The sequence below is a fragment of the Panthera pardus genome, unplaced genomic scaffold, assembly GCF_024362965.1.
Source record: "Panthera pardus isolate Hobbes unplaced genomic scaffold, ASM2436296v1 HiC_scaffold_25, whole genome shotgun sequence".
NCBI classification, from domain to species: Eukaryota; Metazoa; Chordata; class Mammalia; order Carnivora; family Felidae; genus Panthera; species Panthera pardus.
The window spans coordinates 35,709,964-35,734,235 of record NW_026526821.1 but is presented as its reverse complement, the minus strand read 5'-3'; the positions used below and the strand labels follow the sequence as shown (position 1 = coordinate 35,734,235).

At 39.6% G+C, this 24,272-nt stretch overlaps 1 protein-coding gene across 5 annotated transcripts in view; it reads left to right on the top strand.

Moving 5' to 3' along the window:
- PAK5 (p21 (RAC1) activated kinase 5) overlaps positions 1-24,272 on the top strand; it is a 316,773-nt gene that overhangs the window by 15,577 nt on the left and 276,924 nt on the right. The window contains exons 2-3 of one of the 5 annotated variants that reach the window (XM_053890435.1): positions 2,179-2,596; positions 15,484-15,630. The gene's annotated coding sequence lies outside the window, so the exon portion shown is untranslated. Of the gene's footprint in view, positions 1-2,178; positions 2,597-12,802; positions 13,601-15,483; positions 15,631-16,702; positions 16,833-24,272 lie in introns of those variants that run through there. The other 4 variants (XM_019462529.2, XM_019462530.2, XM_019462525.2 and 1 more) reach the window with 4 other exon arrangements.

Below are 24,272 nucleotides of genomic sequence, written 5' to 3'. Positions count from 1 at the left end.
GAAAATGAAATTTTGTGCATAATTACTTTATCCTTTATGATTTATTTTATTTTTCAAGTTCCTCTTTAGTATTCCAGCTAATGAAATTGAACTTCTATAACTCAGCACCAAAAAATCTGACTTCCAACTGCCAATACCTGTGATTTTTTTTTTTTTTTTCCTGAGTGCTTGATCTAGCAACAGAACTGTCTCTTTCTCTTTCTGAGGATGGACAGGCTGGATTTGTTGGGAGAATTAACACACATACCCCCAACTCAGAGGCAGCTCGAATGACTGAAAGGAGACCATTTATAAATATACCAGGTGCTTTGTCCTACCAGGTAGATTCACTCAAAGGCATTTGTTCTATGCTGGTCCCTAGAGTTCCCCACCAGGATTAAGATCTGGTTATCCAGAGCAGTAACCTGCCTGATAGCGTACCCTTTATTGGCTGCCTGCTTTTCTCTGCCTCTACTCTTTTACCAGTGTTTTCTGGGTTCACATCCTAAATAAACGATTGCACATACATCCTTATCTCAGGGTCTGCTTCTAGGGTGCTGAAGCAAAGACATAATATTTGCATATTGTGTGAGTGGCTGTAAAAACATTTATGGCCAAGGGAATGAAATAAACAGGGACATGAAATAAATTGCAAAGTAGACCTGGAGTATCTTTCGTCTTTCTTTCTTTTTCAGTCCTCAGTGGGAGAACAGAGCAAGGCTTTACAACAACCCTAAAAAAAAGACTGATTAGTAAAAAAAACGTGCTTGGAAAATAGAACCCTAAAACACTGGGTAGAGTATATTCCCATATCCTTTAAATAATTCAGATGAATTGGCTCAGGGTGAAAGCAAGCTACATTAATTTCTTTCAGAAGAGTGTAAACAGGAATCATTACGCTTATTATTTCCCCCCAATATCTACAAAGTGCTCAAATACATAGCAGTTAATTAATAAATATTTGTCGAGTAAAAATGTGGTAGAGAGGGAATTGGAGTAAGGTTAGCAGATCAGTTGATCAAATACTCTACTAGGGATAGAAAGGCATACCACAGAGTCAGAGAAGATACATATTAGCAATACATAGCCAATGAAGGACTCCAATCCAGAATGCAGAATATTATAAATCAAATATAAAGGCACAACCCCACAGAAAAAAAAAATAGTGAGGAAGTTCTTCATGTGTTATATCTAATTGGTTAATAAACATGTGACAATGTGCTTAACTCTATTAGTCACCAGAATGATGCAAATTAAAACCATTATGCCATACCATATCTTCTCACTAGATTGGTTTAAAGTGAAAAGAGAGACAATGCCAAGTATTGGCAAAGATGTGGAGCAGTTGGGATTCTAATACACTGCTGCTGGATGGAGAAATTGGTACAACCGGTTTGGAAAAGTTCTCTGGCGATATTTACCGAAGCTCAACACACACATTCCCGATGATGCAACATCTCCACCCCTGCATATATAACTAACTGAAGTGCACACACATGTTCACAAAAGGCATGTATCAAAATACACATAGCAACAATACTGATAATAACCCCAAATTTAGAACAACCCAGACGTCTATCTACTGAGGCATGAAAACATAGGTTGTGGTATAGTCAATGGATTATCATCCTACAGCAATCAAAATGAGTGAACTATAATTGCAAACACTACATGCATGAGTCTCACAAACAGAATATTTGGATGAAAGAAGCCAGATATAAAAGAATACAGACTGTATGATACCAAACATACATAGTTCAAAAATAGGCAAAATTACCTTATGCCATTAAAAGTTGGTATGGTAGTTATTCTTGGGGGACATACTGAATTTAAGGGGCAAGAGAGGGACTTCAGAGGTGTTAGTTGTCTCAGTGTTCCCAAGACCATCCGCTAGTTTGGAAATCTACTGGAAGGACTAATATGATTCAGCATAAAGTTAGTGTCATGGCTTAAGATTTATTCCAGCAAAGGATACAGTGAAGGAATAACAGAAAAAGTATATACACAGTAAAACCTAGGATTGTAAGTTCTGCAAGTGTTTCACAAGATGAGCAAACATTTCTAATAAATTTTAACTTGATAAATGAGCGATGTCTTGTAATACGAATAGTATATGAGGCTGAATGTCACATGATCACAACTGAGCCAATTGTTCTTCTCTCTCTCTCTCCCTCCCTCTCTCTCTCTCTCTTGCTGCAGGATTGTGGGTGATCGTCTCCCATGCTCAGATGCTTGGTTTCAGACCGCGGTGTTTGGCAGAAATCAGTGATTTTTCAGAACACTAGAAGGTGCCCACAACTGGCACCAGTGTATTTTTTGTCACTTCAAAGCACCTATGGACATTTTTTGCTTTTCCTTACAAGAGTAAGCTTAGGAATTCTTTGCTTCATTCTAGGCAGGCTGTCTGCAGATAGAGACCCTTTCCTCTTCTGCCTTATTGCCAGTTACATTAAATGCAGCATATGACAAGAGTTTATTAATACTTCACTGTAGTCAACATCCATGTGAGCATGTACAATGGCCCCCATGCAGAAAAAGGTTGAAAAGAAAGGCGGTAAGAAGAAGGAGATGATTACAGTGGACGTTAAGAAGGGAATCATCAAGAAGTATGAATGAGGTATGCAAGTGGCTGAAATTGCAAGATTTTATAAGAAGTCCACATCTGCATCTCGTCTGCAGAGGAGGAGGAGAAAGAGGCAGAGGAATCCCTCACTTCAAATGACATTAGGGAGATGTGTAAAATGTGGGAAACAAGTGCAAACTTTGTGGAAAAGCACCACCCGAATAAGGCTGTAGCTGTGTGAGCAATGAATCTGTTGAACAATGCAATGCCACATTACTGTGAAATCCTCAAAAGGAGGCAAAAACAAGTGTCATTGGATAGATACCTTGTTAAATCTGCATGAAAAGAAAAAGATTCCTTTGAGCCAATAGATAGTGATTCCGTTAGTGATAGTGAAAGTCGTCCTACATAATAACCCTCTTCTCTTTTGTCTGCCTCACACCAGCCATGAAGGTTTTCAAAGGTAAGTGCAGGTTAATTTGTTTATTTTTCTTTATATTTTATATTTTCTTTATTATTTTGTATTATATTACAGTAATTGTCATCATTTTTATATGAATATTTTTGGATTGTGGAACGAATCATCTGAGTTTCCATTATTTCTTTTTATTTTTTTAAAAATGTTTATTTGTTTTTGACAGAGAGAGAGAGAGAGAGAGATCATGAGTGGGGGAGGGGCAGAGAGAGAGGGAGACACAGAATGTGAAACAGGCTCTGAGCTGTCAGCACAGAGCCCAACCCGGGGCTTTAACTCACGGACAGTGAGATCATGACCTGAACTGAAGTCAGATGCTCAACCGACTGAGCCACCCAGCGCCCCTGAGTTTCCATTATTTCTAATGGGGAAATTTGCTTTGATATACAAGTGTTTTGAATTACAAGCATGTTTCCAGAATGAATTATGCAAACCAAGGTTTTACTGTATAGGCAAAGGCTAGAAGAGGTCAAATGCACACTTTCTTGTATGCCCCCTGTAGGGAATGCATAGGTGTATCTTCTTTTCCAGTTGGGAATTGCAAAGACATGTGTGAGATTCTCATGCCTAGGAAGGTTGACTTGTATCTTGGGGTGCAAAGTTCTTAAATAGAATTGGTCACATCTCTGCCAAATGGTGTAAACCCCAAACCAAGCCCTGGGTGCACATCATGATCCTTGATGTTTACTTTAAACATGCTGGTAATCTGGTTCATCCTGACTGAATGCTTTGGGCATGTAGACTAATATCTTTACCTAGTCAGTATGTGAACATTCCAGGAGTTTAGTCTCCAGAGTTGACCAAAGGTCATTACCATGGCTTTAGAGATAAACAAGAACTGAATAAAACAGACCTGCTTCATTAACTCCTTCTGCTCATTAGTAATGTTATCTTTCTTGCTGTGGGAACTGATCATATGGGTATGTTTAGTTTGTACATATGTATGCATATTGTACTTCAAACATTAAAAAAAAATTAGTCCATAACCATCAGTTAGAGCTTGTTTGAGAAAATAAATACTTCTTTTCCATGTTCATGTAAGATTACTAAAACCCTGGGAAGCTACCAAAATAACATTAGAAAACCATTGAATACCAAATACAAGAGTAACTTTAAATCTAAGAATTATTGAAGTAGATATAGAGATAATGAGGAAGTGAATTAAATACATGAGGTTGAGTTTCAGAATATGTATAAGTAGGCATGTGTAGTAATTTTGCAAAAGAAAATATTGTATTTCATGTTTTGACTATTCTTCAATGTGTTTGAAGTGGTCAAAATAACTAAATTACAAACAAATTTTTGTTTCAGATACTCATGTGTGTGGGAAATTGATTGTACAATCTGTTAAAAATTACCAAAAATGGGTTTTCAAATGTTTACTTAGTATGTTTTTCATTTTAAAATTAAGTATTGATATATATGTGTAGTAGATCTGAATTATGGTTCCATTATGGTTTATTAATTATACGACTTCAGGCAAACCCTCTAAACTTTATCTGCCTTATCTTTGCAATAAAGGGGGGCAAGATCTTCAATGATATAGTCTATGGGATTCTTCTAGCAGTACAAGTCAGTAAGTTACTGTTTCAATACCATTGACTAATCCAACAAATGCTTTATGTATCTATGACCAAGGCACCAGGTTAATTGATGTGGGAAAATGAAATGCTGGAAAACAAAGGATTGCTGTTTCCAAGGAGTTCAGTTGATGAGTAGAGCATACACATAACACACCTCCCAGCAAGGGGATGAGGCAGGAGTGAGACTGGGGAATCAAGAAAGAACCTATGGAATCAGGTAGCACCTGAAAAGGCACTTTTATGGGCCAGTAGATTCCAATTTAAAAAGAAAGAGCAAGCAGCTTATGTCTGGGGAACATTTAACAGATTCTATTGTGAAAATGCTCAGTTGAAAAGAAACCAGTCTGTTCTTGTTGGTCTAAGGATTAAGAAATGCATATGGACAAATGGGGCAGTAAAGAAAGATGGGTACTAAATCATGAAGGGCCTTAACTTCCATGAAATGAAATTTGTAGGCAAAGAGGACTAGGAAGGCTTTTAGGATGAGAAAGAATGTCATTAGCTCTAATTTTAGATCCATGATACCCCAATGTCACAGGTTGGTTTCTCCAAGAAGCAGACTCAGACTCTGAGACAGAGATTAGTATTTGGGATGTGTATTAAGGAGACAATATGTAAGAACAGAAAGGAGGGAAGCAAGAGTGGGCAGAGAAACAAGGTGAGAGTAATGGAGACCCAACAGTAGCCCTGGCCAACCCCAGAGGGAGCTCTAAAGCTAGAGTGGCCCATCAGAGTTGTTCAGGTCTTGATATCTCCACATTGGTCTGTCATTGCAAGTGGGCAGCCTAACGGGGACTGTGACCTCTCTGTAGTTGAGCCCATCCCTGAACGTGCTTAGTATTGAAAATCATCTGCCAACCATACTTCCGGGGGCTTCCTTGAATGGGGAGCTGGATGGCACATCATGCATCCACCCCATCACATTTGTGCTTTATAACCAATCACTCAGGGGCCTGTAGAGACCCATGTTTCACTCTGAATTGGTAGATGTGGAATAAAACCAGACAGTTTTGTTTTGTTTTGTTTTTTCATTCCCTTTCATTTCATTTCATTTTTGTTTTTGAGAGAGAGAGTGAGAGAGAGAGAGAGTGCAGGAGAGTGGGAGTGAGGCAGAAGGAGAGGGAGAGAGAGAATCTTAAGCAGGCTCCACAGCCAGTGCAGAGCTGATATGGAGCTGGATCACAGGATTGTGAGATCATGACCTGAGTGGAAATCAAGAACCAGGTGCTTGGGGCACCTGGGTGACTCAGTCGATTGAGTGTCTGACTCTTGATTTCCGCTTAGGTCATGATCTCACAATTCATGGGTTTGAGCCCAGGAGTTGCTTGCAATCCTTTCTTTCTCTCTCTGCCCCTTCCCCACTGGCTCCCTATCTCTCTCTCTCAAAATAAATAAATAAGCATTAAAAAAAAAAAAAGTTATATGCTAAACTGACTGAGCCACCCAGGCACCTCAACACTTTTATTTTAAATAAACTTTCTTGATGATTTTGATGCACAGAAATTTGATCATTATTCTTTTAGAAATTCATTCAAAACCCTTGAGTAAAGACTGGACCAGGTCTAAGTCCTTTGCTTGTAGGGCATCACTCCTGTCTCAAGTATCTTTCTTTGCTACTCATGACAACTCCATGAGGGAAGCAGAACTCACATCTGTGAGTTCTGTGTTTTGCAGGTAAGGAAACTGGTTTAGAAAGCTTCAGTGACATACCCAAGGTCAAACAGCTGTTAAATATTACTGAGGCTCATACTTGTCCATTTTGCTTTAAGCTTCCCCTGCCCCCCTCCTTATCTTTTCTCGCTATCACCCTCTCTCATACATTTAAAATTTACTTGTGTATTAGTCATATTGTTCTTAAAACGAAATGAATGCCCTCATTATCCTTAGAAATTTTTCTAATGTTATATTAGTGGTCCTTCTCATGAAAATAAAAGCTTGTCCCTGTCATGGTAATAATAGATTTCCCCCTACAGTTTATCCGGCATAGACAGTCACATGGTGCTGACTTTGATCTTGGCAATAGCTTTTCCTTTAACTCACAATACCAGATACTGAAAAGAAGCTGCAACGCTCTCTCATCTGTTTGCTCTGAATAAATCCCTCCTAGATCCTTACAAGACAGTCAGGTTTTCCAGAAAAAGGAAAGCCTATTAAATTCCCCTCCTAGAGGCAACTGAAGCTTTATGTGGCATCAGTGAGGATGTATTTTAAATAAAAAAGCAAGTTAAAATGAAGGTGGGGTGGTTTTAAGGGGCAAAGAAACTGCTTGTTTGTTTGTTTGTTTGTTTGTTTGTTTTTGTTTTTGGTATTAGCATGTGGTACCTCCTTCAAATCTCTGATCTACTCTCTGATCCTGTCTAGACCACTAGGTCACTGCAAAGCAAAGAGAGGTGACCAATAATCCCTCCAAAAGAATCCATGCTGCTCTCCACGCAGACAGCTTTGCTAAATGACAGGGAGCTGTAATCTTTCAGCACCCAGGCATGGCCCAGGGACCATGACTAAGTTGTTGTAGATATGCTGCTGGTGGATGAGGTTGTACGCTATTTTCCACCCTTCAACCTCAATATTAAACAATGGCTTATAAAGGCATTAAGGGATAGTCTTTACATTGTGGTGTTGATGATGATGTTTGTCTTACAGAAAAAAAAAAGTGGCGTTGATATTCATCGGCATGCTGGGATTTTAGCAAGATAGAAGCAATTATGCACACTTGTGTATGAGCAATTTACACAAGCAAAGCCCTTAATTGCTTGGCTGGCAAGCCTTCTACTTTCTGAGTATATATAATATATAAGCAGTGAATATTTTAATTTTCAAAATCTGGCATCTCGTTTAGAATTCTTAAGCTTGTTCTGGAGCGAAATTCAACCTAAATCATTCAAAGGGATTTTATACAAATTTTGCTGAAATCCATGACCTTAAAGGTACACGGGTTTCCCTTTCAGAAAGAGGATAGCGCTCACTAAATTGAGTAGAGTAATTTACTGTTGCTTAAGGCCACTGGCACTTACAGCTCAATCCCACAGAACTTCAGCTGTACTTTTTCACCAATAAAAATCCATCTTTTCTCCACTGACTTATAATGCCACCATTATTATAAATGAAATTCTCATATAGATTTGTGTTTATTTCTGGACTCTTCTGTTGCTGTTCATGTATTTCATGTGCAGATATCAAAATATTTTCATTTCTGTTTCCTTCAGGCCAGAAAAAAAAGGACCTCTATGAGTATTTGTCAGTGTAGATGCCTCTGTCCTCATGGAATCATGCTCCATTTGCCTTCTCCAGCACTGTTCCTGCTCTTCCTCATATCATCTCTCCAGTTACTCATCTTCTTTTGTAGCCACTTGGTCCATCTACTGCTTTCACAGTGGTGTTTGCCTGAGTTCCATTCTTTGACCACTCCCACTCAATATAGTGTTCTCAACTGTATTGTGTTGAGATCTGGCATTGAATTGACACCCCAAATGGTATGCCATCCATCTTTCCTTTCTGAGCCTCGTATTTGCTCTTCTTACTGACCTCTTGATATGAGTCCTGGAGGGTTCTCAGCCCTTTCAATCTCAATCCATTAAAAAAGTTGAGCCACATGGCCTCCGCTCCAAACCCATTCTTTGTTTTGCACTATCTCAGCCAATAGCACCACCATCCAGGAAGTTATCCTAGTCAATTGCCTGGAAATCATTTTGATTCCTTTTTACCCCATATCACCTACATCCATTTGGATACAACATCCTTCTGCTTCTACCTTTTTAGTGTTTATTTAATCTCTTTCCTTTTTTCCCTCTCCTACTTCCACTGCCGTTTTTGAGCCTTTGATAATTCCTCTCAGAAGCTACACAAATAGCTCCCTACAGAGTCTGGCTCTATTCCAAGGCATTGCTGGGAGAACCATATTTTATTTTTTTATTTTATTTTATTTTATTTTATTTTATTTTATTTTATTTTATTATTTTATTTTATTTTATTTTATTGTTTAAAAAAATTATTACGTTTATTTATTTTTGAGAGAGAGAGACAGTGTGTGAGTAGGGGATGGGCACAGAGAGAGGGAGACATAGAATCCGAAGCAAGCTCTAGGCTCTGAGCTATCAGCACAGAGCCTGACGCGGGGCTGGAACTCATCAACTGTGAGATCATGACCCGAGCCAAAGTCAGATGCTTAACCAACTGACCCACCCAGGTGCCTGGGGAAAATGGTGTTTTAAAGATGCAAACATAATTAGGTCATCTGTTTTGTTTCATTTTGTTTTTATTGTGGTAAAATATACACAACATAAAACCAGTTTAATCATTTTTAAGTGTGCAGTTCAGTGGCATTAAGTATACTTATCTTCTTTTGCATCCATAACCAGTATCCACATCTGGAACTTTTTTCCGACCCCACACAGGAATAACTACCTGTCCCATTCCTTACCTTAGCTCTGCTAAATACTATTCTACTTTCTGTCTCTGTGAATTTAGCTGTTGTATATACCTCATTTAAGTGGAACCACACACTATTTGTCCTTTTGTGTCAAATGTCTTCATTCAACATTTGCATAATGTCTTCAAAGTTCATCCATATTGTAGCATGCATGTATCCACATTTCATTCCTTTTCAAAGGAAAATATTCTATTGTGAGTATATATCATATTAGTTTTTCCATTCATCTGGCAGTGGATGTTTTGTTTTCACCTCTTGACTATAAACCATGCTGTTGTGATTATTGATGTAAAAATATCTGTTTAAGTCCCTGTTTTCAATTATTTGGGTGTAGATCCAGAAGTGGAATTGCAGGATTCTATGGTAATTCTATGTTCAATTTTCTTAAGAACTGCCATACTATTTTCCACAGTGGCTGAACCATTTTATATTTCCATCAGCAGTGCACAAGGTTCCCAATTTCTCCATGTCCTTGCCAACATATGTTCTCTGTATTTTTTATACACACATGAAATTATTTATTTATTTATTTATTTATTTATTTATTGCCATCCTAATGGGTGTGAGATAGCATCTCACTCAGGTTTTGATTTGCATTTCCCTGACTGAGATAATGAGCTTCTTTTCATGTACTTATTGGCCATTGTATATCTTTTTTGGACATATATCTATTCAAGTATTCCTATGTTGTCTTGTAAAAGTTTTATAGCTTTTAGCTCTTATATTTACCTTTTTGACCCATTTTAATTTAATTTCTGTATATGGTGGAAGGTAAGCATCCAACTTGATTCTTTTGTAAGTAGACATCCAGTTTCCCCAACACCATTTGAAAAGACTGTTCTTTCCCCCTTAAATGATCTTGGCATCTATGTCAAAAAGCATTTGACCATATATGTGAGGGTTTATTTCCAGGTTCTCTATTCTATTCCATTGGTCTTTATATCGGTCTTTATGCCAGTACCACACTCTCTCGGTTACTGCAACTTTGTAGGAAGTTTTGAAATCAGGAAGTGTGAGTCCTCCAGCTTTGTTCTTCTTTTTAAAGATTGTTTTGACTGTTTGGGTCCTCTGAGATTCCATATGAAATTTAGGATAAATTTTAGCATAGTTTTCATACCAGGGTAACACTGGCTTCATAAAATAAGTTAGGGATTGCTTTCTACTCTTCTATTTTCTAAAGGAGATTGTGTGAAGGAGGTGTTAACTCTTCTCTTATATTTGGTAGTTTCTCCAATGAAACCATCTGGATCTGGAGATTTCTTTCAGGAGAGCTTTTTAATTATGAATTCAATTTTTGTTAATGGTTATATTCATAAAATATTAATTTTTTTGAAAACTATTCTGATTATGTATTTCATCTTAGTTGAGTTTTTGGTAGTGTGTGGTTCTGAGATGTTGTCCATTTCTTTTAAGTTGTTGAATTTATGAACATAAAGATGTTCAAAGCATTTGTTTATTATCCTTTTAATGGTTGTAGAATCTGTAGTTATATCTCTTCTTTCATTCCTGATACTGGTGATTTGTGTTCTCTCTTTGCTTTTGTCTAAATGGATCATTTTAATCCAGGTTGATTTTAAATATCTATTTTCATTCAATTTGTATATTCTGTAATGTTTTACTGTATCACAAAAGGTATTATATTTTGAAATTTTTTGAAAAGAATGATGACTTATTTTTGAAATACATACATTCATTATTAAAAATTTCAAGCAATTCTGGGGTGCCTGGGTGGCTCAGTCAGCTGACCATTGGACTCTTGATTTCAGCTCAGGTCATGATTCCGGGATTGTGAGATTGAGTCCTGAGTTGGGCTTCGTGCTGAGCAGGGAGCCTTCTTGGGATCTCATTCTCAATCTCTTTCTATCTCTCCCTCGACCCTGCTTGAGTGTTTGCTCTCTAAAATAATTTTTTTTTTAAAAAAAGCGAAAAAAAATTCAAACAATTCTAAAAAATGTAAAAAAGACAGTAAACAATCAACCAATCTTTCTATCAGAAATATTCCTTGGTTTATAATATTCCACAAATCTTCCTATAGAGAGAGAAATAGAAGTGTAAGGTTATAATTAAAATAAACTAAAAGGCATGATTTTTCATATATGGGTGGTACCATACGTGTAATTTTACAACTAAATTATATTTAATCTTACTAAAATTAAATTTAAAAATATAAGGAAAAAAGCTAAGATGTTCCTGCAGTGTTTTCTAAATGTCAGAAAAAAATGTTAATTGCACAGAAAAATGTTATTTTCATAAGAGAAATTTTCTAAGCTATTCCTTTAAAGATAAGAAAAAAAGACTAAAAAAGTATATATGAAGCATATATAACTATACACTTCAACATGAATAATATCCATTGACTTCTTGCCAAGGAAAATGAGGAAACTATTGTACTTAAACCTCCTCATAACTCCCTTCTTTCTACCTTCAGAATTTAGTAAATTTCACAAAAATATTAATATGGTCAAGGTTTACAATATTTATGTTCTATTTTAAAGCTCCCAAACACATAATTTTTAGTCTCAAATTTATTTGAAAATAGGTATAATGATTATTATCACATTTGACCATAGCTCCACCATTCTTGAGATTTTTTACTTTTTTATTTTTAAGTTGGCTTCACACCCAGAGTGGAGCACTGGGGCCAGACCCTGAGATCAAGACCTGAGCTGAAAGCAAGAGTCAGGTGCTTCACCAACTGAGTCACTCAGGCATCCCTTTAGATTTAGATTTTTTTTTTTTTTAATTTATCTTTTGGGTGAATTTCATGATCAAAAAGAATTTTGTTTAAAGGTTTACGTGCACCATATATCTTGATCCATTGTTTGAGAACATTTAACTACTGACTTGAAAAGCTGAAGAATAGCCTGGCTAGGCAAAATAGACACCCTTGGGTCACTGTTTCTTTTTCTCAGAACATTCCCCCAGGCACTGTATGATGCTGTGAAGCAATCTAAAGACAGCTTTTCTCTTCCTTGTATGTGAATTGTCTTTTATGTCTGGATGCACCACGGATTACTTGTCTTTGAAATTCTATAACTTCATCAGAGTACATTTCAAATGTACCTTTCGTTCAGAAGACTTAAGACTCCTTATTTCAGGAAATTAGCTTCTATTATATCTTTGATTAATTTTTCTATTTCATTTTATTCTGCTTTTCGTTTTCTGGTTTTTCATAGCATAGGCTGTAAAAAGTGGTTTATATGCTAGTAAATGAAAACAAGTAAACAAAAACCTTTGATTTGTACTGTTTATCAATTTATGTGCAGTAAAAACTCCCACGATGGTGAATTTCAAGCTATCAGTGTTGTTACTATAAATGAAATTAGGAGCTCTTGCAAGCTGGTGCAAGCCTATATGTGTACATGTGTTGGATCTCCTTTGTTTGACTTCCATATAATTTTCCTATGATTGGTTTTATACTTTTTTTTTTTTTTTAGTAGCTAAGTTCTGTCTGTCACAGGGTTTCAGTTGTGTTTAGTCTCATTTCCTATTCTTTTACCTCTTGAATGGCTTAATGACTTCCTTCCCCAAGCCCTGAAACTCTGCCAGGGTCACTTTCATTTCTGGTCATGTTGTTTCTTCTTTAAATCCTTGTATTGCTTCAAAAAATTTTTTTTGTTAGATCATATAATCTTTAATTTTTTAGAATGTTGGATATTTTTTTTAATGTTTATTTATTTATTTTGAGAGAGAGAGAGAGCATATGAGCAGGGGAGGGTCAGAGAGAGAGAGAATCTTAAGCAGGCTCCATGCCTTGAGGGGCTCAATCCCAAGATGGTGAGATCATGACCTGAGCTGAAATCAGGAGTCAGACGCTTAACTGACTGAACCACCCAGGTGCCTCTGGAGAAATTTTTATCTGATCTTTTGCTGTTTCCTGAGGGTTAATCTCCTTCAGGTGAACATTTCTCTTATGCTTTTTGTTTATATTCCTTGAAACATTCATTTTTACCCCCTGTTCTCCCTCCGCTGTTATCTAAGCATGTGTCCTGTCTCTTTCTGGAGTCTATGCTGGTTCCATTATAACTGTGATTCCTCTTTGAGGGATTCCAGCTATTTACTGATGAATGGCATAGATGACAATGGAGAGTAAGCTGGGGTGGTCTGAACCTAGATTCCAGGGTGTGGTCTCAAACATCCCTCTCAACCAATCTACCAAGTTCTCTAACCCTCAGGCACATCTTCTCATGGTTTTTTGTATTAATAAGGTTGGTTGAGATTAGTTTCTCATGAAATAGTCACTAGTAGGTAGCTTTGTTATATAGAAAAATACACATTTCTAGTGAATATTTAACTGCTCTTTCCCCCTCCAAAATTACAAAGTACAAATACAGACTCTGACAGTGGATAAAATCATGTCTTAAATGTTAGAGAATGAATACATGTCAGCACAAGAGATCATAGTTAATAAGTTCACATGCAAAAAAAAAAAATGTGTGGAGCCAGCTACCTAAATAGAAAGTGTACTGTTGGTTTGTAAACTCAGGAGCTTCCCAGATGAAATCTGAAACTGGCCCCCATACACAGAGGGCAAGGAGAGAATGAAGAAGGAGGCCATTCCAGAACAGCAGGTGGCAATCTTTTTTTTAATTTTTATTTTTTGTTAAATTTTAATGTTTTTTTTTGGGGGGGGGAGGGGCAGAGAGACACAGAATCTGAAGCAGGCTCCAGGCTCTGAGCTGTCAGCAGAGTCCGATGTGGGGCTCCAACTCGCCAACCATGAGACCATGAGCTGAGCCGAAATTGGACGTTTAACCAACTGAGCCACACAGGTGCCCTGTCATGTGGCAATCTTAATAAGCAAGCGGATTTACAGGTATGGCTTATCTTAGCCCAAGATGAGCAGATCTCCACTCCTACCCATCAGAATCTTAGAAGTTTACAGAGGTATTACCTAGGTTATTCAGCAGGTGGACCCAACAGTATGTTACCCTCTAAGGTTGTGTCGTTGAAACTGGCTCTTACTGTGGGAATCGTGGGCTGAATGTACCTTCCAAGGACAGGGGAGGGGGTGAGGAGTCTCTGCCCAGGTCCAGATTGTGGGTCAGTCAGAAGTCAAATCCTCTTGATGACCTCCTCCAACAACTCCCAATTACTAATTATATGTTATTTTCCAAATTTTAAATATCTGAGCCATGGGGAAAGTCTATTATTTGTTTAAAAATAAAGGTTTTGAATCCCTCTGACAAATTGGTACAGTCCTACCTTGTATATTCAAAAGTGATGTCTTTGATAAATGTATTAGTGTGGTGGACAAAGTAATGTTTTGCTCAGATCCCCCTTAAGTGAGGGACCTGTTACCCCAGCTGCAGGAACTACTGCTGGCAGATGGCCTTCAGTGGTTTTCTCCTTTAGGGACTGCCTCAGCTTCAGAGGGCTGCCTTCTTTCAAGTTCGTGCGCCTTCCAATGCAGCCAAATGATTAATATTAGTATATAAAGGACTGGACAACTCATACCAACTCGAGACAACTCTGAAGGGTCATCCTAGCTCCAGAGATCCCTGGAGGGCTGGCCAAGACTGTCACCAGCCTACAGCCTAACTTGACTTCTACCTCTGTCTACTCCTACTTCCTGTATCTCCCAGTCACATGTGTTGGTCCTTAATGAACACCCAGCCTGCTAAACTCTCAATAAATGACATTATATAAAAAGAAACTCTCTAGGTCTTGATGCACTGCAGTATGTACAGAAATAGTATTATTATTCACTTATAAAGGTTAGCTTGCATAACTCCTAAATGAATTTGAGGCAACTAACAATAATCATAGTATTCAACCAATTGAAACAACTATGCAAATGCAAGCTTTGTGTTTAACAGGTGAGACTTTTTTCCTGTGATTGAAGTTCAGTATTTCCAAGCAAAATTCTAATGGCTACCAATCACAAATAAACTACACCTCTATAAAATTATTTTCTAGCTTTTTCATCTGTGCAAGCACACATACAAGAAGGTCAAAAATGGAAACTTTATGCAAATAATGGAGTGGTAGGTGGCTAGTTATGGCTACGTGTGTGGCTTAGACAATAAAGAAGTAGACTTAGAGACTACTACTCCTTTAAACAGAAAAACAAAGCATGATATACCAGGACATATTTCTCCTTTATACATGGGAGTACTGAGAGAGAAAAGTAACTCTCCGTCTATCCTATGGTTCCTGTTTTGATACAGCAGCTAATACATTGAGGGTCCTGAATGAATGGAAAACAAGCAAGAGAGAAATGATATTTTACTATCAACTATAAAACTGTTTAAGAGTTACTGAGTATAATAGAATACTGATAGATATAAACCCTTATTTTGAATCTGCTATGCAGTTATGGAATCAGATACCCTATCACCAGCTCATGAAAATATTTTTGAGGCAGCTAAAAACAGACAAGGGTAGAACTTTTTCATTTCCAAGGTTGAAAACTCATAACTGGTTTTGTTAATGTCTCTCTCTCTCACTACAGCATGAGCAGTGAATATTATTGACAGTGCTGGAGACTCCGGAGGTTGGGAAGAGAGTGGACCACGAGGGGATTTAATATGAACCACGAAATATCATCGCAAACTTCAGCCCAAACATCACTCATCAGAAAGCCCTGTGTCATCCCTTGGTATATAAACATACTACTCTTGTTAGAATCTGCCAGTCTTCTTTATTGGGCAAGCCCGGCCTTACCATCGCATGTATAATACATTGGACACTTGGTTGTCCAGTCTGAGTTTTTAGCCCAGCTCAGGAGAGGCAGGGGACAGCCAAGGGAGGCTGGTTCAGACTTGAGTAGAGCAGCTCAAGTAGCAACTAGTTTGCTAGCCAACCAGCAAAACGAGCACGGAGAGGTCGAGGAACCCATGTTCCCCTAAGCCAGTTTCGGATGGGTGTTCAGAGCCCAGCCCTAGCGTGATGTCTTCCAGGGCAGCACAGCAACCCGGGGGGTGGGGAATGGGGGAATCTTCCCTTACTAGCCGCCACATAATCTGTAGGCAGGAGGGACGTCTGTGGATGATACAGACCGTTTCTGGGCTGGCTAATTGAAGGATGGCCACACAGAGGTCACAGACAGGGGCTCCTCTAGATCCTTGCTACTCCGTGTGGTCAGAGGACCAGTGGCAACATCACTTGGGACCTTGTTTAGCCTGCAGAATCTCAGGCACCTGTCTAGACCAACTGAACCCGTATTTGCATTTTAATCCCACCGCACATTTAAGTTTGAGAAACACAGGTCCAGGTGGTAGCAAAGAGGCTTGCGGAAGGATCTGCCTCTCAGCCCCGCCCCCTCCCCCGTCTTTGCTCTCCGCCGGAGCAAAGCTCAGCCCCACATTGGTCTTGCACATTTCTGCGAACCCCGGGTGTGTGCGGAAGGGGCGTGCAGGAGGCACCCCGGCACGAGCAGAGGGCAACTGGGTGACTGGATTGGCGAAGGGCTGCTTTCTCTGGCTCGGGGCTCCTCAGCGTGTAGACACTCCCCCGACCCTTCCTCCCCCCCCCGCCTCCCGCAGCTGCTACTGCCTGCCTCCCGCCGGCTGCCGCGAAAACCCGGAACAGCTGCGTGCGCTCGTGGAAAGTCCTCCTAGGGGCGAAGCCGGGCAGCTGGGCATGCTCAGTAGCTGGGGGAGGCTTGGGTGGAGAGTAGAAAGCCGCGGCTCTGCCTCCCACCCCCTCCCTCTGGCCCCCGCCCCCCTTGCCCCTACCCAGCCCGTAGTAGTTGCCCGGCGTGCGCCCGCGGAGACCGGGAACATGGCGCTCCGAGCGGTGTAGCAGCCGCGGAGAAGAAGCGGAGGAGGCGCCGCCGCTGCGCTGACAGCCAGCCACCAGGTAGGCAGGCGCGCCTGGCGGGGCTGCCTGGGTGGGTAGCGGCGCGGGGAGGGGCGCTAGCGTGGATGCGCACGGCTGGGACCCCGGGCATCTCGCTTCGCCGGCAGGATGCGAAGGGGATATCTGACAGCGCGCAATTGTGCATCGCCTAGGAGATGCCAGAGGCTGGGGACCGGCTGGCTGGAGGGCAGGGATTCGGGGACCGCCCCCACCCCCCATGCGCTGCCACCCAGCCTGGGCTCTCTACGGGTCAAATAAAGGATAGTTCTTTTCTGCTGGGCGAGAGGGCGCGGGGGAGATCCCCGGATACCAGTTCTGGGAGTGCGCTGGTCCCCCGGACGGCTCGCAAGCCCAGCACCGGTTCTTTGTGTGTACAGCCACACACGCCCAGGGGGGTGCCACGGTGCCTGCTTCTCCCCGGGAGTGTTGCACATATTGCCAGGGCAGGATTTCCGTATGGTTTTGGTCTCTTGGCAGGTGTGGACTGGAAGATGTAATAGCAGAGCCTTTATGGGGCTGTGTTTTCCTTTGTTACTTGCCTTGGTGTGCGTGTGCGTGTGTGTGCGCGCGTGGTGGGTTGTAATGGAGAGAGAGAGAACTTCTGCTCGTGGGCACGGGTGTGGGCAGAGCGTGGAAGAGGATCTCGGCTCCAAACTTGTAAAAATCGCATGTGATGCCGGCCTCCTGGAGGGTTAACTTGAAAAGTCCAGAGATCATCTGTGCCCGGTTTGGAGCAGAGGCGTGTTCGCCCCTCTTGAACCCATGTGTGTGGATCTGGAGCTTTAAACATGGGATGTGAGTCACTTCAACATTAGATAGCAGTTAAGGAAATGTGAAGCATTTGGGGCTATCTGTGGTGGTCTTTTTTTTTTTTTTTTTAAAGGTCAAATTAATAAATAGAGAAGTTGGCAGCAAGCCCAAGGAAAGTGTCATCGTTAATAGCTGATGACAGCTTCGAAGGCTAAATACACTTTTGGGGAAATCAGGAAACCTGGCATTCCACAGGGTTCTACCAAGAAATAGCCATAGGGTCTTAAGGAACTCCCAAAATCTCTTAGTGTAGCCGTTTTCTCTTCTGGGGTTTGGAGGTATGTAGACCCCCTCTCTCTTACCTGAGTCCCGATGGACAAGACTCTTGAAAAGCCCCTCCCACACCAGAATTCCTATGAAACTGACACTCCAGAATAACAGCTGTGCCACCTTATACTTGCATATCTGTTATGTTCAGCAGCACAACTCCCTGAGTTAGGGAGGGAAGGCAAATTTAGAATACGCTTTTATTTTTTACTCCAAGGATGGACATCTGTGACTATGAAGTTTAGAGACACTTTCCTCAGTACTTAGAGTATTTATTCTTATGGTCTCCTTAGGTGGCAAGAATGAGTCAGTAGCATCAAAATGAAATGGGGAGTGCTTGAGGAAAATGCATTTAAGTAAATTAAAGCTGTAAATGTCCAATCTGACAGTAATACCTTGACTTAGAATACATATGTGCAAAGCAGAAGCATTGCTAATGGAAGCAATATTGTTGATGGAAGTTTATTGATAGCATTGGTCTTAGAATACAATTTTTGTGTTCCTCTGGGACTAGGTACAGATTGATTATACTAGGTGTCTGCAAGTTGGTATTTTGTTAATAAATGTGAATTTTAATTTCAGGCATTGAAAACCTAATTTGTCAGCTCCTCTCCTTCATCAGAGTTTGTTTCAGCACTGCAGGTGTGAGTGGCAGGTGTTCTGGGGTGTGGTATCATTTTGGTGATGAGACAGCTGAGTTTGAGCTCTGCCTCTGCCATTATTAGCTTTGTGATCTTGGGCAAGTTATTTAACTTTGTGGAGCCTCAGTTTCCTCCCCTGTAAAACAATCCTGGGAATAGAAAGACTTGTCTAAGTGGGAGAGTGTGTGGACTACTGGTAACATAAACCAACCAGGAAAATGGTGGGGACATTGGAAGAGGAAGGGAAATGGATATTTATTCAACCTATACTATGTGCTCTGTGTTACGCTAGTCAAGCTCAAATAAGTGATCTAACACTTCAACTATCAGTTTCTTAGGGCTGCCATAAAACAATGGCCAAAAATGAGGTAGCTCAAAACAAAATTTATCCTCTCACAGTGCTGGAGGCTGAAAGTCCATAATCAAAGTGTAGACAGGTCTGTGCTCTGGCTGAAGCCTCTAGGGGAGGATCGTTTCTTGCCTTTTTCTAGCTCTGGTGGCCCCAGGTGATCCTTGGCTTGTGACAACATAACTCCAATTTCCTGCCTCCATCCTCACGTGGCAAAGTTCCCCCTTCTTATAAGGACACCATTCATACTGAATTAAGGTCCACTGTAATTCAGTATGACCTCATCTTGATTATATCTGCAAAGACCCTATTTCCAAATAAGGTTCACATTTGTAGGTTCTGGTTAGGTGTGAATTTGGGGGAGACACTATTCAGCCCAGTATGCCAGCATCCCTATGATCTGTGTTTAATGACATGATTATTTCTGCATATGAGCAGAAGGTAAAGATAGAGTATTGTGGGTTCAGAAAAGACTTTAAAAGTTATTTAATACAGCTGACATATTTGTGGCTTCCCAAACATGGTAGGGAAGAGCAGCATTTAGAGATACTAGACCAATGTCACTAATCTGGAAACCCAGATAATCTAGGATCTCAGTCTTCCACAGGTAATCTGCCTGACGTGCCCTGTCCCAAAAGGGTTTGTTAATGTCGCCTTCCTCTCTTTTGCTACCCGACCAACACAATGCAAACAAACAACAGAAAATCAAATTCAATAACCAAAATAACAAAAGCGACAGAAACACCCCAATATTAACACCTTGCTAATTTTTGTAAAAGACACCACTGTACATGGAATTGCTTTAGCCAGAAACTCAAGAATCATCTTTTGACACCTTAACTTCTTGTGCCCTCCATATCCAAAACCATCACAAAATTTTATAAATTTCTCCATGTATCTCTCGGTAGATTCTCCCTTCCATCTGTACCACACCACACTATCAATCCTCAAGTTGTCTTCCCCATACTGGATCACTGGCATAACTTTCTAGCAAGACCCGTGGCTCCTTGCTTGGCCCTTCCAATCATTCTTCTAGAATAGATAGGATCATGTCAATTCCTTGCATAAAATGCCTCTACATACCTGAGGTGGGTTCCAGAGACTGAGCCTTGGGCACTTGGCCAGCCTTATCTTGGGCATCTCCTTCTCTCGCTGCTGTTACACTGACCTCCTGTCTGTCGAATTTCCCAAGAACTTCCCCTACACCTTGCTGGTACAAATTGTACTTGTCCTTTGGGCCTCCTTGATCTCCCTTCCCCAGCAGCCCAATTCTCTTATCAGCCTTTTAATTTTCTTCCATAGCACTTACCTCAATTTGCAGTTTCCTATTCATTTGTTTGACTATTGAATGTCTGTGAATTCCGTGATGGCCATTTGTTTTGTGTCTTGCATGTAGAAGATGATCAACAATGGCAAATGAGTGAAGGAATGAAAACTCTCATAGCATTTTTCTGTGCCAACTTAAAGATCTGATTTTTTAGAAACTTTTTTTTTCCCCACTAACTTGTATAAAAAGAGCAATTGAGAAACTCGTTCTGACTGGAAAAGAGGAGTATTCTTGGCTTTAACAAATGCATCTTCTAAGAATTGGTTTTAAGCGAGCAGTTAAGAATTGAGTCAAAATATTTTCTGCCAACTGAGGTCTTTGTAAAAACCTATCAGTCAGCAAACATTTCACAAATATCTATTGGACATTTGTATTTGTCATGGTAGGCCCTAGAGGGGACAATGGAAAACTAGACTTTTAGCCTTCTAGAGATTAAAAGTAAACAGTAAATAATAATTGCAGTAATATTTATTGGGCTTCTGTTCTATGCCAGGTTCTCCTCCGTCCCTGTCCCTACTGGTTACTATAGATAGCCCTCCAGTCTCTCCTAGTAACACAGAATCCAAATCAAATGCACAACAAATACTTCATGAGCTAATAATTAGTAGGTGCTATTATCCCGATCTTTTAAAATAGGAAACTTCTGCTTATGGGGGGGTGGGAAGGAATCTGCTCATATACAGAAGAGCTTGCCACTGCTTTGTGAATATAGCCAGGTGGGTCCTGTTCTACTTTGCAGAGCATCAGCCTATTGTCTCTGGGGTTAAAATAAGAGCCAAGTTGCTCTTTATAGAGGAGCGAGTTCCTGGTGTGTTTGTCTTCCACAGTTGTCAAAATTCTTAACTGGCAGCTGAATTGTTTTATTCTGTTTAATCCAAGTGAGAAGTAACGTAATGTCTCATTCAGGGCACTTTTGGGTAGTCCTGAAAAGCAAGACTCAGTACCCCAGGAAAATGAATGTGGTGGAATGCAGGAATACAGGATTACATTTGGATTTCTTGGATGGCCTCGATTTCCTGTAATTTCATTTCATGAATGGTACTTTTTTTTTAAAAGCAAATAAAAACATTTAATGAACTTTTTTTTTTTTTTAAGTTTATTTTTGAAAAAGGGGGGGGGGGGTGGGAGGGGCAGAGAGGAGAGAGAGAATCCCAAGCAGGCTTTGTGCTGTCAGTGCAGTGCCCCACATTGGCTGAACTCATGAAGCCTGAGTTCATGACATGAGCTGAAATCAAGAGGCAGATACTTAACAGACTGAGCCACCCAGGTGCCCCTTAATGCATATGTTTGAGTATAACTTTTCACCTAAGTAACAGAAATCAGACATTGTGTCTTGATTTCGTTTAAAAGTGATAGATACACAGGGGTGCCTGGGTGGCTGAGTCGGTTGAGTGTCCAACTTTGGCTCAGGTCATGATCTCGGTCAGTGGGTTCGAGTTTCTTGTCAGGCTCTGTGCTGAGAGCTTGGAGCCTAGAGCCTGCTTCAGATTCTGTCTTTCCCTCTCCCCCTCTCACACTCTGTCTCTCTTGCTCTCGAAAATAAATAAACATTAAAAATTTTGAAATAAAGTGATAGATACACAATTGAGTCTAAAGGAACTAATAAGATATTTCGGTAAGGTGGTTAGTTATAATGTACACATTTAAAAATCAATCTAGGGGCACCTGGGTGGTTCAGTTGATTAAGCATTTGACCCTTGATTTCAGCTCAGGTCATGATCTCCTGATTAGTGGGATCGAGCCCAGAGTCGGGCTCCTAGCTGACTATGTTGAGCCTGCCTGGAATTCTCTATCTCCTGCTCTCTCTGTTCCTCCCCTGCTGGCATGCAGTCTCTTTGTCAGAATAAATAAACTTAAAAAAAAAATCAATGGCGACCCCAAAATGCCAGTATTTACCAGCTAAGAAATGCAATAAAAAATGATTTTGCTCATGAATCCACAAAAATATAAATTTACCTAAGAAGAATAGAAAATGTACATAACATACTTGGGAATAATAAGAAATGTCTAAAAACTTGTGTAGAAAGCTGTAAAATTTTACTCAAACACATGAAAACATGCCTTATTCTTGGGGTAGAAAGATGGATATTCTGAAATGGCTGTTTTTCCACAATCAATTATATAGTTTTATTGCTTTGGGGTTTGGGAAAATTTGACAAAATGATTCTAACATCAATCCAGAAGAATTACTGTGTGATTATACTCAAGAAAATCTTGCTAAAGAATATATGTGGGGGTGGATTGCCCTTAAAGAAATAAAAATAAATCTGGTCATCGAACTCCATTGGAGCCATGTAGTACTGGTGTGAGAATCAATAGATATAGCTCACTGGAATAGCGTAGCCTGGAAGCCATCTCAGGTAGTTTCTGGAAACAAGTGCAATGGATAAAGCATTTTGAAAAGCGAGAAGCATTAGACAAAATCAAGAAGCTACACCAAATAGGTAGAAAACTTTGAACCAAGACCCTCTTTATATGACTCACTAGACTAAATTCCAAATATATTAAAAAGTTTATCGGTCAGGTGAGAAACAAAGCTAGAAGAAGATATTTAACAATTAATGCAAAGAATCACAGCAAAAGATAGCTTTGAATATATTTTAAGCTTTCATATGCAAAAAGACCCCGTTTAAAGCAGAAAATAATCATGGAGAAAAATACTGACACCAAGCATGACAGAACAGTTAATAGAATAATTGCACTGAAGAACTCTTGCATATCAGTAAGTAGAAAATAACACCCCAATAGAATTGTTCAATTATCTGAATAAATGATTTGGAAGGATGAGATAAAAAGGCTAATACACATATTTAATAAATATTCTTACTATTAACCACAGAAATGCAAATTAAAACAAAAATGAGATGCCATGTTTCATGTATTAAACAAGCAAATATATATATTTGCTAAATATATATTTGCTATATATATACATATATATACACATATATATGTGTATATATATACACACACATATATATGTGTGTATATACACACACACACACACACACACATATATATATATATATATGTATATATATGAACTCAGTACCATCAGGGATGCAGTGAGAGGACATTTTCATTACTGCTGGTGGGAGAATTACAGGATACAACCTTTCTGGAGGACAGTTAAAAGCTTTTGCCAAATATTTTCAGAGTTCAAATGATTTGACACAACCATTTCTCTGGCTTTAATTTTAATTTTGGTCTTTGCTAAGGAATCAGATGCAGGCAAAAACAATAATAAAAAATTTAAATGCCCTTTAAAACTAAAAATTGGGGGCTGGTTAAAGGTATTTTAAGGTCCCCAAATAACACACATTACTTAGATATTGAGAGTGTTCATTTCAAAGATTATGTATCTTGAAACAACTTCAGTTTTAAGTGGAAATATATAAGCAAGCGCATAATGATATGTGTTTTGTGAAATGGAAATATCCTATGGGTAAAAACTGGAACAAAAAACAAAGTTAGGCCATGTCTGATGGTAGCAATAGGGCTTTGCTTTTGTCTTTTATTTATATATTTACGAGTTAAAAAAAAAGTTAGTCAATAACATTGTCTTATGAATCAGAAAAAAAAAACCATTATTTTATAAATATGATAGTGATACACATTCAGGTTATAATTATTCATTTATGTAACACACATTCATTGATTATCTCTGTGTCAGGAGCTCTGCCAAGTGTATCAGCAATGACTCTTAGTTTGCATGCAAATGAAAGAAGCTGTCTAACTCGAGCAAAAAGAATTTACTAGAAGGTTATCAGATAGCTAAAAGAATTGCCAGGAAGGAGGGGCGGTGTGGTGGGGGACAAAAACAACAACAGAAAAACAGGCTTGGAAGCAAACCAGAACCTAGCCACCTCCAGGCTGTAAATACCAGGGGCTTAGAGAAGCAGGCTCTAGCCTAGAATAGCTTGCTTGGGGCTGGGCCACAGTCTGCCAGTAGTTATACTGGGATGCTGTTTTCTCCTGGAGTCAGCAGTGACTTGTCCTGAAGAGCGTGGCTTCTCAGACTTGGTCTTTGTGGCTAGACAGGATTT